Source organism: Manis javanica, chromosome X, assembly GCF_040802235.1.
Source record: "Manis javanica isolate MJ-LG chromosome X, MJ_LKY, whole genome shotgun sequence".
NCBI lineage: Eukaryota > Metazoa > Chordata > Mammalia > Pholidota > Manidae > Manis > Manis javanica.
The window spans coordinates 140,665,885-140,681,800 of record NC_133174.1 but is presented as its reverse complement, the minus strand read 5'-3'; positions in this window follow the sequence as shown (position 1 = coordinate 140,681,800).

The following is a 15,916-nucleotide window of genomic DNA, read 5'->3' as shown; positions in this document are numbered from 1 at the left end:
GGGGCCAGAGTGTTCACTAGGGACCCACAGAGAGATGTGGGAGTTGTGTGCGGCACCAGGTTCTCATTCCTATCGTGAACACCTCCTCATCAGGGCCCTGGGGGTCCATATCATAGATGATGTTTTTCATACCCAATTCCTGCAGTACCTGTTGGAGCTCTGCATACGTAAATCACCCTGATTAGGCCAGAATGCCCTGATGGCAGCTGTCAGCCATTCCAGGAGTGTCTGATTCCCTGAGGCATGATGGGCATTTTGCAACCACTGCCGGAGGGAAGGGCGAGTCGTCAGGGAAGCCATTCTACTCATCTCAGTACGGGACACAACAATGTTTTCCACCCCCATATCCCAGAGTCCTAAAAGCCATGTAGGCAGAGATTCTGATGGCCTCTGCCTATACCGGATGCTTATGTCCTCCAGCTCCTTCTGGGTACAGGGGCGGAGCATGGAGGGCTCCACACCCTGGGGAGGGGGCTGCTCCTCCCCCTGAGGAGACTGTGGTTGTTATGTTTTTATTTTCTTAACTACAACCAGGTGGGCCTTTAATAGAGGAGAGGCTGGTGCCTCGAGTGGTGTCCTCAGCAACAGATCAGCCCTCAGCCCCACCCCCTCATCTTCCCCTGACATCTTCTCTACCATCTCTGGGGCTGAAGGCACCACTCTTTCCTCCTGCAACATGGGTTCTCCTGCTGCCTCCTCCATCACTGCTGCTAAAGTTTCTTCCAGAAGCGCTATGTGTCTTCTCAAGGGCATCCTGTAGGTTGTCACCCAGCTCCTCCAAGCAATGCTGAAGTGTGTCACTCTCCTTGATAACCCTTTCCCTTATTTTGAGAAACATCCCACAATCCTGCCTGCCACACAGCCACTCAGGCCTTCTAAGCAGTCTTCTATCTCATGGAGGGCTAGTTCCACAGCTTCTGGTGTCTCCACCCTTCCCCAATTCTGGGGAAAGGCCCACCCGGAGAAGGGCCCACCCATCTAGGAGGTGCTTTCCCTAGACCAGTTCCCCACTAGGGGCTCCCTGAGTAGAAGCCACACAGGTAAGAGGCTCCTGGTACTCTCCCCTGCTGCTGGAGGGAAGGGTGAGTTGTCACCCCCCACCACAGCAGTCACCAGGGCCTTCCCACCATCCACAGGGGGGTTTCCAGGTATCATCTCTCCACCATCTCTAGGGGCAGCCTGCCCAAGCTTTGAACCCATGAAGATCTTGGCTTCAGAGATCCTGCCAACTACTGTGTAACTCCAGGGGGAAAATATGTGCCCAGCCTGGGGCAAATTACTATTGAAGCCGAAATCAGTGAAAGGGAGAAATAAAGTGGGGGAAAAGCATGTATTGCCTATAAGCAGTCATCTACTTCTGCTTGCCCTTGTCTCTCATGGCCTGGCTTTAAAAGGACCCCACAAAACCTCTCTGGTTCAGATATGCCCTTGCTACCCCCTCCCCTTGTAATCACCTGTTAATATGGGGAAGGACTATTTCTCTTCACCTCTTGGAAACACCTATTGATATGGAGATACACTAACTCAAGGAGAGAGAGTGTGGAAATATTGTAATTTTACCCGCACAAAGGTTTTTATATCCTTGGGGAGACAGGCAAGAAAGACAATTTCAAAGGGGTATACCCCATTTATGTAAAATTTGAGATGCTAAAAAAAAGGGTTGGGGTCAATATACATCTTGGCACTAAAGGATATTAAAGGGAATGGCAAACATTCTTGCTCATATAATGTCCTTGAGCAGGAATCTGGACAGCAAGGCAAACAGATGTGATACATACTTTGTTAACTTTAAGTTGGTTTTAATTAATAGATGTTATAGCATTAGTAAGTTTCAGCTTTCAAGGGTGGCTGTTTTGACACTGCCAGAGTTAATGAAACTTTCCCTACTCAGGACTTAGAAATCTTTTTGGTGGTCCCTGGTATGGTGTTCAGCTTGCCTTTAGTTCACATAGGCTTGCTTGCTTCTTACTGCTTTCCCCTCACAGTAGTTTTATTTTGAAGTTAGTGTTTGTGAGGTTGGACATGTTTTCACATGTTTGAAGGAAATTTTTTAATCTCATTTGTTAATTGTCTCTTGCCCATTTTTCGGTATGATTTTGTCTATTTCTGCACTATAATTTTGCAAATAATTTTTTCCAGTTCTTACAGTTTGAATTTTCTCCAGTATCATTTTTGCAAGTTATGCTGTTTTTTTATAAATAAGCAATTGTGTCAGTGTAACTCCAGGGAAAGAAATCCTGGGACAAAATACCTCTAAAACTGAAATCAAAGGGAGAAATAAAGTTTAAAATCCATTCGTTGCTTACAAACTGCAGTTCTGGGCCATCTCTCTTCCCTGCTCCGGCAGAAGCAAAACCAGCCCTCCTCCTAACCTCTCAGGTTCAGATGAGCCCTCCTGCTGCCCAGGTCATTACCCATTGATATGGAGATGAACCTCTCTGCACCCCTGAAGAATGCCTATTGATATGCAGATGCACTAAAGCCAGTTGAGATATTCTGGAAATATTACAATTTTACCCACAGTCAGCCTTTTCTTTTATTGTCCCTGGATAAGTCTAGAATGTCTCTTTACACCAAAATTAGAGGTGGAATTACCCTAGGTTTTCTTATCATGCTTAGGAGATTTAGTTCTTTTCACATTTATTTTACTAATGCATTTGAAATTTATTCTTATATATGGTTTTTAATATTAATTTAATTTTATCTTTTCCCAAATGGCTACCAAGCTTTCACATTATTTACTAAAAAGTCCATCTTTGCCTCACTGATTTTAGATGCCACCTTTGTCATTTACTAAATTTCTCTGTGTACTTGTCTATTTATGGACATTCTACTTAAATCCTTAGGTCTGTCTTCATGCAATAAAGAGCACTGGACTGAGAGCTGGATTATTTAGGTTCTTTCTCCTCTATCTCAAGATTTACTATGGGATTCATAGGGACACTGTGTTATCTTGCTACTTCTATTTCATCATCTGTAATATAAGAAGCTCCATCTAGATTATTGCTATTTCTATGTACTAATTAGCATTAACCAACATTTCCTTATGCTGTTGATGCCGGGATTCTTGTTTGTGGCGTTGAAGAATGAACTTAGCAAACAATAAAGGTAGGACAGTCAGGGCAGAGGCTTTTTTTGAGAGATACAATGAGAAGACAGACAGAGCTCCTGGCTCACATCAGGAGGGGACAAGAGAGCCCGTGATGGTGTGTTGTCTAGGGGTTGTATAAGCAATTGAGGATTTTTGGGGGAACATGAAAAAAAGGCTTAGGGATGTGGACTTGTACCACCTGCCCTGCCCTCAAGGTGGGCTGGGCTATTGTCTGCTACGGCTGTTTACAGTGAAGTCATGGGTTATGCTGAAATACCCTTGTGGAACACTCAAAAATTCTGGGCCAAGTTGCTCCTGGCCTTTTAACCTTTAACTGATCTCACTGAAGATGTCTATATTCCTAGACTAGTATCTTTACCCTAGAGAATTAGTGTGACCTTGACTTTGCATAATGCTGAACACAGAGTTTTGATAGTGACTTTACACTGTTACATTGCTTTGACTGTAAATATCCTGCCTTGCTTTTTCCAGAGGCTCTCACCCTACTGTGTCTAAGCCCATGGTCCCTGTCTCACTGTTTTGAGCTGGAAAGCTCCTGCTGTCTTCTTGGAACTTCAGACTTGGAGTGCTACTGGCTTCCCAGACCTGACATCTTCGATGCTGTGTAGGGGTTACTTTGGGTTCTTTGCTCCCTAGGCCAGGGTCCTATTGTATGTAGTTTCATTTCTTTGGCCTTGAGAGGCTTTTCTTTGACCTCTTTCTGGTTGTGTTGGCACCCTACCCTGACAAGGTCACTTTACATAAGGACCAGACTGGGATAATGTTGGGATGTTGGATGAAACAAGGTAATGAATGTAAAATCATTTGGTTGCCCTACTGTGTGGCAGGTACTTATTAGGTATTTTATATGCATAATATCATTTCATCTTTACAACAGCCCTGTTGGTACACACTGTTATTATAATTTTTAAAATATGAGGTAGGATCTTCACCTATGCTCCCTTCATACCCAGTATGTGATTATTGAAGGCAAAATCTGGCACGCTCAGACCCCCACCCCTTAAGATCCAATCACCACAGACCAGATGGTCATCCACTCCTTAAGATCCAATCACCAATGCAGAACACACCCTACCCCTACTTCTTAAAAACATGCTTCCTCGCTCACAAGCTGCTGCTCCCTCTCTCTGGGGGCAGCCATTTTCTCTTTCAGATAATAAAATCTCCTGAGTCATTCTGGGGTAAGGAGGGTTGTGGTGAGATACCCTTTCGTTGGTGCCATTGACTTTGCTCTACCTCCTGGAATCTGAGCTGCTTTGGGAACCCTCACTGCCTGATCCTCCTCCACGGGCTCACCGTCCATTTCCCCGGTCACTCATCTTTTCGCCCAAAACCAGCCTTCAATTTCATAAGTCTCCCCTTCATGGTCAACTTAAATGTCCCTCTGGGACCATTGAGTGTCCGACCCCCCACCAAGGTTTCCTCTGGGACAGGGGCACCCCCAACCACGACTTTCAGAGTCACAGTTGATCCCCATAGTCGACCCTTCTCTGCCTCCCCATGGTGAGAATCCTTATTCACTGAGGCCCGGTCTCCCTTTATCTACTTATAAACTCCTGATACCAGGTACTGAGCCTCCTCAGTGTTTTTCACCTTGACCACTCAGTTAGAGGTGGTGATGACCCCCTAAGTGTGTCTGGTCTTCTCTGGGACCTTCTCAATCGCTCTGGGATGCCTCAGCGACTTCTGAATGGTCTCATTCTCACCATGGGATCTGGCCCCTCCATTCCCACAGATTCACTGCTAGGGTGCTTACTCAATAATCTAAAGCCCCTCCACCTCACTCCAGACCTCAAACCTTTTAAGCTTATTCGCTACTGTAATGGGATCTGGCCACAATATTCCTTGAACGATCCGTCTAAATGGCCTCCCAATGGCTCTTTAGATCCTAAAATTCTCTGTGACTTATACAACTTCTGTGAGCACACAGGCAAATGGAAAGAGATCCCATATATCCAGGCTTTCTCCTACCTCTGAACCAAGCCTGCTCTCTGTCTCCCTTGCAATCCTAAACATCTTCTCCTCACTATAAAAAACTTTACCCCACCATCCACCAATTCCCACCACATCCTCTGACTTTGACCCTGCTGATGAACCTCCTCGCTCAAACCCCTACAGCTCCCCCTCAACCACCAGTTCCTGTCCCACCCCAACCTCCTCTGCAAGGTCAAAATCCCAACCCTCCCAGCTCCCCTAAGGAGGGACACTGGGCTGTTGACTGTCCTCACACACCGAGAGGTGCCAGGCCATCCAGCTCTAACACTCCACACATAGACCTTCTGGGTCTGGCAACTGATGATTGAGGAGGCCTGGGACTCCTCCACCCGACCACCACCATCACTGTACAGGAGCCCAGGGTAACCACTGTGGTAGCAGGTAGGCCCATCTCTTTCCTTTTGGACACCGGAGCCACCTACTCAGTCCTAAAGGAATTTTGGGGACACACTTCCCTCTCACAGTCCTCTATCGTCAGGGTAGAGGGCACACCTTATCAACCTTTACAAACTCCCATACTTCACTGCATCTTCAGAGGCATTGCCCTCTCTCACTCCTTTTTGGTGATTCCCCAGTGTCCCTTCTCCCTTATGGGAAGGGACCTATTACACAACGTTGGAGCTTCCACTACTTTTGCTCCCGGACCGAGCCTCAACCCCGACTCGCCTTCAATCCCACTTTTACTCTCCCTCCAACCCACTGCAAACCCACCTCCCTCTCCTTTTCCTCTGCCACCCTATCTGGTCAACCCTGTAGTCTGGGACACCCTCAGCCCCTCTGTTGCCACCTGCCCCCCAGTAATTGTCAGACTTAAAGACCCCACCTCTTTTCCCTCTCAACCTCAGTACCTGCTGCCCCTCAAGAGTTTACTGGGGCTGCAGCCAATTATCCAGGAACTTTCATATAAACGGCTACTACGACCAGCCACTTCCCCTTACAACACCCTGATACTGGCTATCAAAAAACCTAATGGCTCTTATAGGCTAGTTCAAGATTTAAGAATTATCAGTGCAGCTGTTATTCCAACCCATCCAGTAGTCCCTAACCCCTATACTTTATTATCCTCTATCCCCACCTCTTCTACTTACTTCTCTGTCCTTGATCTCAAAAATGCATTCTTCATGATTCTCTTCCATTCCAATGGGACCACTTACACCTTCAACTCCGCAGACTACAAGTCCTCCAGTAATCTACTCTACAACCCAAACAGGACCTCCTTACAGCTGCATAAGGCGGCATATGTGCCCTACTCCAAGAACAATGCTGCTTCAACACCAACAAATCCGGTCTTGTGCGGGATGGCGCAAAACACCTCCATGAACAAGCCTCCAAACTCCTAGAAAACTCCCCTAACAATCCGTTCCTTTAAACCTTCAATTGTCTCCTGCCCCTCCTAGCCCCTATTACCTTTATTATTATTCTCCTTTACCTTCCCTTCTTCATTAACGTATTCCAAAAATTAATTGAAAGTCAAATTTTGAAAATTTCTAACCATACTATCAACCAGTTACTCCTCCAGGGCTATCAAGGCCTACTCACGAAGAATAATGAAACCAGCTAGATGACATCACGAATCATCTCAGGATGCCCGCCTTTCCCAACTCTACAGCAATGGCCTCGCTAACCCCAGAATCTGCACCCCCTTCCAGCTGGAAGTAGCTCGAGAATGAGATTCTGCGCCCAGTTCCCCAGAGGCCCGATTAAGAAAAGAAAAAGATGGGAATGAAGGCAAATTCTGGCACACTAAGACCCCCACCCCTTAAAATCCAATCACCACTGACCAGATGTTCGCCCACCCCTTAAGATCCAATGACCAACACACAACACACCCTACCCCTACTCCTTAAAAACACGCTTCCTCACCCACAAGCTGTTGCTCCCTCTCTCTAGGGGAAGCCATTTTCTCTTTCAGATAAAATCTCTTGCATGGGCCCGTGTCACCTGAGTCGTTCTGGGGTAAGGAGGTGAGACTGGGACCGTGGGTGTAGTCAGAGTAGGGTGAGGGCATCTTGGAAAAGCAGGGCGGAAAATTTACAGTCAGAGCAATGAAACAATGGGCAAAGAAGTCCACATTGAAACTGTGTTAAGCATTATGCAAAGTCAAGGTCACACTAATTCTCTAGGGAAAGATACCAGACTAAGAATATAGACATCTTCAGTGAGATCAGTTAAAGCTCAAAAGGCCAGGAACAACTTGGCCTGGAGTGTTTGAGTGTTCCGCAAGGGTATCAGCATAACCCGTGACTCCGCTGTCAGCCCTGGCAATCAGACTATGACCCAGCCCACCTTGAGGGCAGGGCAAGTGATGCAAGTCCACACCCATAAGCCTTTTTTTGATGTTCTCGAAAAATCCTCAACTGCCTATAAAACCCCTTAGACAACACACCACTATGGGCGCTCTTGTTCCCTCCTGGCGTGAGCTGGGAGCTCTGTCCTCTCACTTTATCTCTAAATAAAAGCCTGTCCCTTGCTCTCCTGCCTTGAGTGTTTGTGACGCTCATTCTTCGGCTTCGTGAAAAAGAACCCCGGCATCAGACAGTCGCGGTGAGATACCCTTTCAATTATAATATTTACCCTAATATCTTAAGGCCCTTTGTCTGTAACGTAGGGGTGAGAGCAATCCCTCTCACACTGGGCTGTGGGGATTAACATGACTCAGTGACTGGCACACGGTTGGTTTTTAATGTTAATCACTATTACTATTAGATGTGTCCCCCCAACTAAAAAGGAACTGGCGTTTTATCTTTTATTCATAAAGGGCCTGGCTCATGGTAGGCTTTGTGTGAGCGGTTGAAGCACCGTTTCACTGTGAAGCACTCCAGTGCAAGCAAAGCAGGAACACACACTGATTAGATGTCGGTAAGGAGACCAGAGAATGACTTAGGTCTACAGAAAGTGTTGGGAGAGTGTTGTGTATTTTCCTCAGTCCTTGTCCCCAACGCGACAAAGAATTGAAGGGCAGAGACACAGTAGTGAAACAGAGTAAACGTTTTATTTAAAATAACTTAGAGAAGAAGTGCAGCAGGCAACCTCAGCGAGGAGAGGCGCCCTGACATGTTTGGAGACACATAGTTTAAGATTAAAAGGTTACACATGAAGGGTCCCCACCAGTAAGATGGCAAACTTCCAGCTTCTCTTCGGGGTCCTCAGTTCCCGCCGGCGCCACCTGAAGCCCAATCACCTCTCGCCCCCCTCCCAATCCCAGCACCTAGCCAACAGCCACCAGCCCCGTAGAAGTGACACCTCAATCAATTCATGCCCCTTCCTATATAACCCAGCACCTTTCCCTAATAAAGCGGAACTCTCCGGTGAATTGCTGCTATGTGTCGCTCCTTTCATTGGTGCCGAAACCCAGGAGACGGGACACCCGAACTGGGCCCCGTCTTCCCCCGACACCAGCAGCAGCTTGCCCTCGTCCTCTTTTTCCGGCGCTGGCTCATCACACTCACCACTCCTCTCTGGCCTTTAGGTAAGTTTTCCCCCCAGAGTGGGCCACTCTTACCCGAGCTATCGCAGTGCCATTGACCGTGATCGTCCGGCAAGGCCCTGACGCTCGGGGATGAGGAGGGAACGCTCCCCGCCTCAGGCCTTCATGGCTGCGGCGGACCCTCAGGCCCCTCCTCCAAAAGCCATAAATCCCCGCCTCAAGCCTTTACGGCTGCGGCGGACACTCAGGCCCCTCCTCCAACAGTCAAACGCATTCACCATCCCTTCCATCAGTGCTGAAAGTTTTTAAGCAAAATTTCCCCGGGGTGGGCCACTCTTCCCCGAGCTATCGCAGTGCCATTGACCGTGATCGTCCGGCAAGGCCCTGACGCTTGGGGATGAGGAGGGAACTCTCCCCGCCTCAGGTTCACGGCTGCGGCGGACCATCAGGCCCCTTCCCAAACAGCCATAAATCCCCGCCTCAAGCCTTTACGGCTGCGGCGGACGCTCAGGCACCCCCCTCCAACAGCCATAAACGAGGTGACTCCTTTGTGGATGAGAACGCTCCCTTTTCCCCCCTCCTCCTTCTGCTCCGTCCGCCGAAAACGCCTAGTGCTAGGTACCTCTTGACTCTGGCACTCTGCCTTCTTAGGGAAGTCTGGGTGACGACCCACACTTCCCAAGAAATTCCGACTCGTATACGAGTTTCCGCAGACCACCAAGGATCATCGGGGACGCCCTTTGTCTCCTTGTGGTCTGCTTCCAGTCCGAGGATCTCCGTTCGTCTTCCTCTGTTTGTCTCCTTCTCTGTCCTTTAGCCATGGGAGCCTCCTCATCCCTCCCTGAAAGTTCACCTCTTGAATGCCTGCTTAAGCATCTGGCTACCCCCTCCCTGACGCCTGATATAAAACCAAAACTTCTCCATAAACATTGCTCCCAAGATTGGCCAACATAACCCCTAGGCAATAACAACCAATGGCCTGCAGGGGGAACTCTTGATCCTAACATCACTCGTGATCTTTTTAACTACTGCCAGCGCCTGAAAAAATGGAAGGAGATTCCCTATATCAAAGCTTTCTGCCTCCTCCTCTCCCCGCCCCCTCCCAAGTTCTCCTAGCCTACAAGCTGCCGCCCCCGCAGAAGCCTCTGGTTCACTCCCTTCCCCTTCTTCTCCTACAACAGCCCTTCTCCCTTCCTCCCCAACCATCTCCTCCCCCATCTCACCTCCTCCACCTTCATTCCCTGCAGATTAAGCCTGAGCCTTTCAGCCCCCCCTTAACTAGGTCCCAGGGGCCTCCTCCGTCTTTGCCCTCATCACCTGTTTCTCCCCTGTTAGGACCGCCTTTGTCTTCTCACATGTTTGTAGAGAGAATGGGAAAGCACCTCCCCCCATGTCTGAACACAGCATGGGAAAGCACAAGCTAGAGAACAACCGGTGCAGTCCTTAGAAGTCATCTGTCCACAGAAACATATCTTGCCAAGACTCCTCACTCTGAAAATAGGGAGACCTTGAAGATGTGTAGAAACCCTGCCCCTGCTTCTAGCTATGCCCTTCCCCCACTTGCCGATGTGGCAGGAATAGAAAACAACGCATTCCATAAGCAATTAACTGGAGCCCTGCTGTAGCTCAGTAGAGCATGGGACTCTTAACCTCAGAGTCATGAGTTCAAGCCCAACTAAAGCAGCAGAGGCAAGCAGCTGGGCTGCTAGCTGGCGACATGTGGGTCCGATTCTATCTTTCTTTATTTTCTTTGCCCCCCTTCTGCACTTCAGGACCTGCTCGACTAGGCACGGCTAGACCGCGTCACTCCCCCACAGACTGAGCCAGAACCCTTCACTCCCCCTCAGACTCAGTCCCGAGAGCCTCCCAAAATTATCGCCCCCCTCCGGGAGGTAGCAGGATCCAAAGGCATCCTGCGCGTTCACATCCCTTTCTCCTTAAGAGATTTAGCCTAACTAGAGAAATGCCTAAGTTCCTTTTCCACTGATCCCATGACATACATCAGGGAGTTTCAATAGACCCTCCAGTCTTACAGCCTCACACATCATGACATTTTCATGCTCCTGGCCAATACTCTCCTCCCTGAAGAGCGTAGACGAGTTTAGGACTTCGCCCAAATGCAGGCTACTGAAACCCACAGGACTGACCCCACCTATCCCCCTGGCCCCACTGCTGTCCCCGAACAAGACCCACACTGAAATTATAACACCACCATGAGTCTCTGCTCTCGAGATATTTTTGCCTCCTGCTTAATAGCAGGTCTGAAAAAGGGCAGCTTGTAAAGTAGTCAATTTTCAAAAGCTCCAAGACATAATTCAAAAGAGAGATGAAATCCCCTCCGAGTTCTTAGACAGACTCACTCAAGCCCTATTACAGTATACCAGCCTGGACCCAGAAACACCTGAAGGAAGACATGTCCTTATGACATACTTCCTAGCTCAAGGCTACCCCAACATTAAAGCTAAACTCAAAAAGTTAGAACAGGGCCCCGCTACCCCACAGACTGAGATCCTAACAGTGGCCTTTAAAGTCTTCCATAAGCAGGAGGAGGAGAAAGAATGCCGTAAACAAAAGGCTGATCAGGCCAATTTCCAGATGTTGGCCCAGCTGATAAAACCACAACCTGGGCGCCCCTCTACAAACAAGCCCCCCCAAGAGCTTGTTTCAAGTGCAGAAAAGAGGGACATTGGTCAAGGGCGTGCCCCTCCCCCAGATCTCCTACCACCCCATGCCCCAGATGCCACAAAAAGGGCCACTGGGGGTCTGATTGCCCAACCACCCGAAGGGGAGGCTGGACGAACAACCCCCATCCTAAGCCCGCTGTAGTGGGGCTGGCAGAAGAAGATTGATGGGGCCCGGGGGCTTCTCGCCCGACCATTTCCATCACCAAACAGGAGCCCAGGGTTACTTTAACAGTAGACGGTCACCCCATCTCCTTCCTCCTAGATACAGGAGCCACCTTCTCAGTCTTGTGAGAATACCGGGGCCCTACCACACCAGCCATTACTCCTATAGTCAGAGTAGGAGGTAAACAGATTTTCCCATTAAACCCCCCACCCACCCTTTTATGCACGATCCAAGACAATCCCATACCTTTCTCCCACTCCTTCCTGGTTATGCCCCAGTGTCCCATCCCTTTACTAGGACGAGACATCCTTTCCCTCCTCCACGTTTCCATAACTATATCCACTCCCACAGCCCCCAGTACTCCCTTTCTGATGGCCATCATAGCCGACGACCCCCCTCTACCCAATGAAAGCTCCGGTTCTGCCCTCATACACCCTGTAAATCCCAAAGTTTGGGACATTACAAGCCCCTCCGTGGCCCTATGTCCCCCTGCCTCTATCAAATTATGTGACCCCTCTCAGTATATCTGTCAGGCCCAATATCCCCTAACCACTTCAGCCCTCATAGGCCTCCAACCCATCATTCAAGCAGACCCACTCACTCCCCAATTAATACCCCCATATTAGCTGTTAAAAAAACCAACGGATCTTGCCGCCTTGTCCAAGACCTTCGCCTCATCAACATAGCCATTGTCCCTATCCATCCCTTAGTTCCAAATCCATACAGCCTCAGCATCCCACTTCTCAGTCCTAGATCTCAAAGACCCATTTTTCTATCCCTCTAGACCCCTGCTCCCAAGATTTTTTCATCTTCACCTGGACGGACCCATACACAAGACATTCTGAACAACTCACTTGGTCAGTTTTGCCACAAAGCTTCTGAGATAGTCCCCATATTTTTAGACAGGTCCTAGCTCAGGACCTCAAACAGTTTCATCATGATCACTCCAAGTCCACCTTATAATACACAGACAATCTTCTACTCTGCAGTCTCTCGTGGGAACAGTCTCAACTTGACACTGCCTCCCTACTTAATCTTCTAGCTTCCAGAAGTTACCGAGTATCCCCCGTCAAAGCTCAAATCTCTTCCCCTCCTGTCACTTACCTCAGATTCCTTCTATCTCAACAAAGAAAGTCCATTACCTTAGGCAGAAAATGGCTCCTCTCTGACCTGCCCATTCCCAAAACCAAGACAAAAATCCTTTCCTTTCTAGGCCCTTTCTAAGCCTAGCTAGATATTTTAGAACATAGATCCCTAACTTCTCCCTGCACCCTGTTGGCAAGACCCCTATACAACCTCAGCAAGAGCCCCCCTAAAAAACCATTATCCTACTCACCCCAACACTCCTTCATTAAGCTCCGTCAAGCCCTTGTGGAAGCCCCAGCTCTCCATCTTCCTGATTTGTCGAAGCCCTTCTCATTATACATTCATGAGAGGTCCAGTCAAGCTTTAAGAGTCCTAGGCCAATATTATGGCTCATCCTTTGCCCCAGTAGCTTATATCTCCAAGCAATTAGACCCCACAGTTCAGGGATGGGCCCCCTGCCTATGAGCATTAGCCGCTAGACAGCTCTTGCAGAAAGAAGCTCATAAACTGACATTCAGAGCGCCCCTTACCATTCTGTCCCCACATCACCTAAAAGATCTCTTAACCTACAAAAGTTTACAGACTCTCCCTCCCTCCAGACTCCTGACCTTACTGTCCTCTTTCCTCCAAAATCCCGTTCACCCCCTTTGCCATCCATACCCGAATCATGACTTTTTCCTCCTTTACTGCTCTCTCGCCTTTTTTTCCTCATTCCTATTGTCTTCCCCACCACCCCAGCCTCCTTTGTATGGCGATTCAAAGTCAGACAGACTTACACACAGCATCAAACAAAAGTTACTGCCCTCATTGCCACACCAGACTGCCCTCTGAAAAGCTGCTCTGAGCCTTTACACCTCCACTTTCCTCCCTCCACCGAAGTGTTCACTAGCAGCTCCCCTTATTCTCCCCACCTCTGCTTCCTCTATGACCAAAAACAAGCCTATTGCAGGCGATGGCCAGATACCTACAGGAGATGTCCCTACTGGTCTTGCGCCATTCACTACATGGGTAACTTCCAGTACCCACAGTATTACTCCTCCAACCGTTTCATGAAATATCCCAATGGCTCATTCTCCTTATCAATCCCAGATCCCTGGGACTCTCAATGGGCTGCCAGAGTCACAGCCTCAGTTTACTACGGGGGGTCCTCGACCCCCCACAGTACCCTTCATATCTCTCGAAAGTATGTTCCCTCTCATTCCCAGATCTCTCAAGTTGCATCAGATAGCAGACATTCCGAAAAAGTCATTATCCAAACTCTTGATAGCGCCTCTTCATCTTCTTATCCCCACCCCTCTTCCCATTTCTCCTACTCTTCATTACAGCTCATTCAGGACACCACCATCTTTCTCAACCACACCCTTAACACAGCCAATTGTTTCTTGTGCGCATCACTACAGCGCCCACTGCTGGCCGCCGTGCCCCTTAATATTTCCAACTACTTCCATGCAGAAAGACAACCCCTCTGCCCCCTGGCAGACATACCCCTATGGGAACCAGAATACGCAGATAATCTCACCATCCACCACTGTGTAGGCCCAACTCCACCCCCCTCCAGCGCACTTCACTGCCTCTCTATCTACACCCCTACCTCCGGCTCTAAGACTTTTATGCAACCGGGACACTTCTTTTAGTGTAATGGCAGTCTTTTCAACTCACTGCCTCTCAACTCCTATACACCCTGCATTCTCGTCACCCTAATCCCACAGTTAACACTTTACAGCATGGCAGAATTCCTTGAGCTCCAACCTCCCTTGCCCTCGCGCACAAAAAGAGCTGCTTTCCTTCCCATCATGGTCAGTAGCTCTTTGATCACCTCAGCCATTGGGGCAGGGTTTTCGGGAGAAGCCTTGGGTCACTCTCTATAGGCAGTTAGAGATCTCAACGCCAAACTTGAGGGAGCCCTGACATCCACTGCCGATTCTCTAACCTCTCTCCAAAGACAGGTCACTTCGCTAGCTAAAGTCACCCTTCAAAACCAGCGGGCCCTAGATCTGCTTACAGCCGAGAAGGGTGGCACCTGCGTCTTCCTCTGGGAAGAGTGCTGCTATTACATCAACGAATCCGGCATTGTAGAAACTGACATCACCAAACTCACCGACCTTGCCTCCAGTCTCCACTCTGCTTCCAATTCCAACCCATTCTCGTCAATACTAACAAACCCCCTCCTCACCTGGCTCTGGCCCATTGCAGGCCCCATAATAATCATTCTTCTCGCCTGTCTCTTCTTACCCTATATAATAAAGTTCATCAAATCCCAAGTCGGAAAAATCTCTAATCAAGCTTTCAACCAGCTTTTACTCAGGAACTACCAGCTTCTGGCCACAGAAGATCCCTCACCCTCACGTGACCTCCTCACCACACGCTGAGATGGACCCCTCTCTCCACTGGAAACTGTTCCTGGAAACAATGGCCGCAGACGCCTGGCTCCTGACACCCATATCCTCTTGGCCAACCTATGGTTACAGGGAACCTTCATTGATTTCCAAACCTGAAGAAGTCCACATCTACTCGTCCTTACTGTGGGGAGTCCTATCAACCCTTTCCTCCCAATCCTCAAGCCCTCACTCCCTTCTCCGCCCCTGTTCAGCAGGAAGCAGCCAGAGAGAAAGCAACGTCCACAAACCCATAGAGGAGAAAGGGGGGAATGAAGGGTCCCCACCAGTAAGATGGCAAACTTCCGGCTTCTCTTTGGGGGGTCCTCAGTTCCCGCCGGCGCCACCTGAAGCCCAATCACCTCTCGCCCCCCTCCCAATCCCAGCACCTAGCCAACAGCCAACAGCCCCGTAGAAGTGACACGTCAATCAATTCATGCCCCTTCCTATATAACCCAGCACCTTTCCCTAATAAAGCGGAACTCTCCGGTGAATTGCTGCTGTGTGTCGCTCCTTTCCTTTCAACACACACTTAGAAAGTGTGGGTGACCTCAGAGAGAGGAGCGTGCCCTGGAAGGTTGAAAAGAGTTTAAAGTTAAAAGGTTACACATGAAGTGCGGGCAACCTCAGAGAGAGGAGCGCCCCAAAAGGTTGGGGGTTCCCCCTTCTAAGGATTCTTTAGGAATGTGACTAAGGCCTGGGGGTGCAGACCTGTTAAGGGGTCTTTGAATACTTAGAATTAACAACACCAGGAAGTCCCTGTTCTGATTTCTCCTTGGGATACCGGGGTCTTGGTCCTGGAGCAGATCACACAATCTGCCCGCCCAGCCCCCAAGGTGGGCTGAGCTATTGTCTGTTTGCTAAAGAGTAAGTTAAGATTCTTACATTTTTAACTTTCTGGGAATTACAATACAATCTTTAAGATGGAATCTTTTCTGCCTTTTACTATGTTCTTTATGGCTGGGCCTGCATACTAAATTAGTTGCCTAGGTTACAAACTACTTAATTAGGGCCAGAAGGAGAAAAAAACAGCATATAGGTAAAGGTAGAGGAAGTAAGCTGGGCCTGCATGAT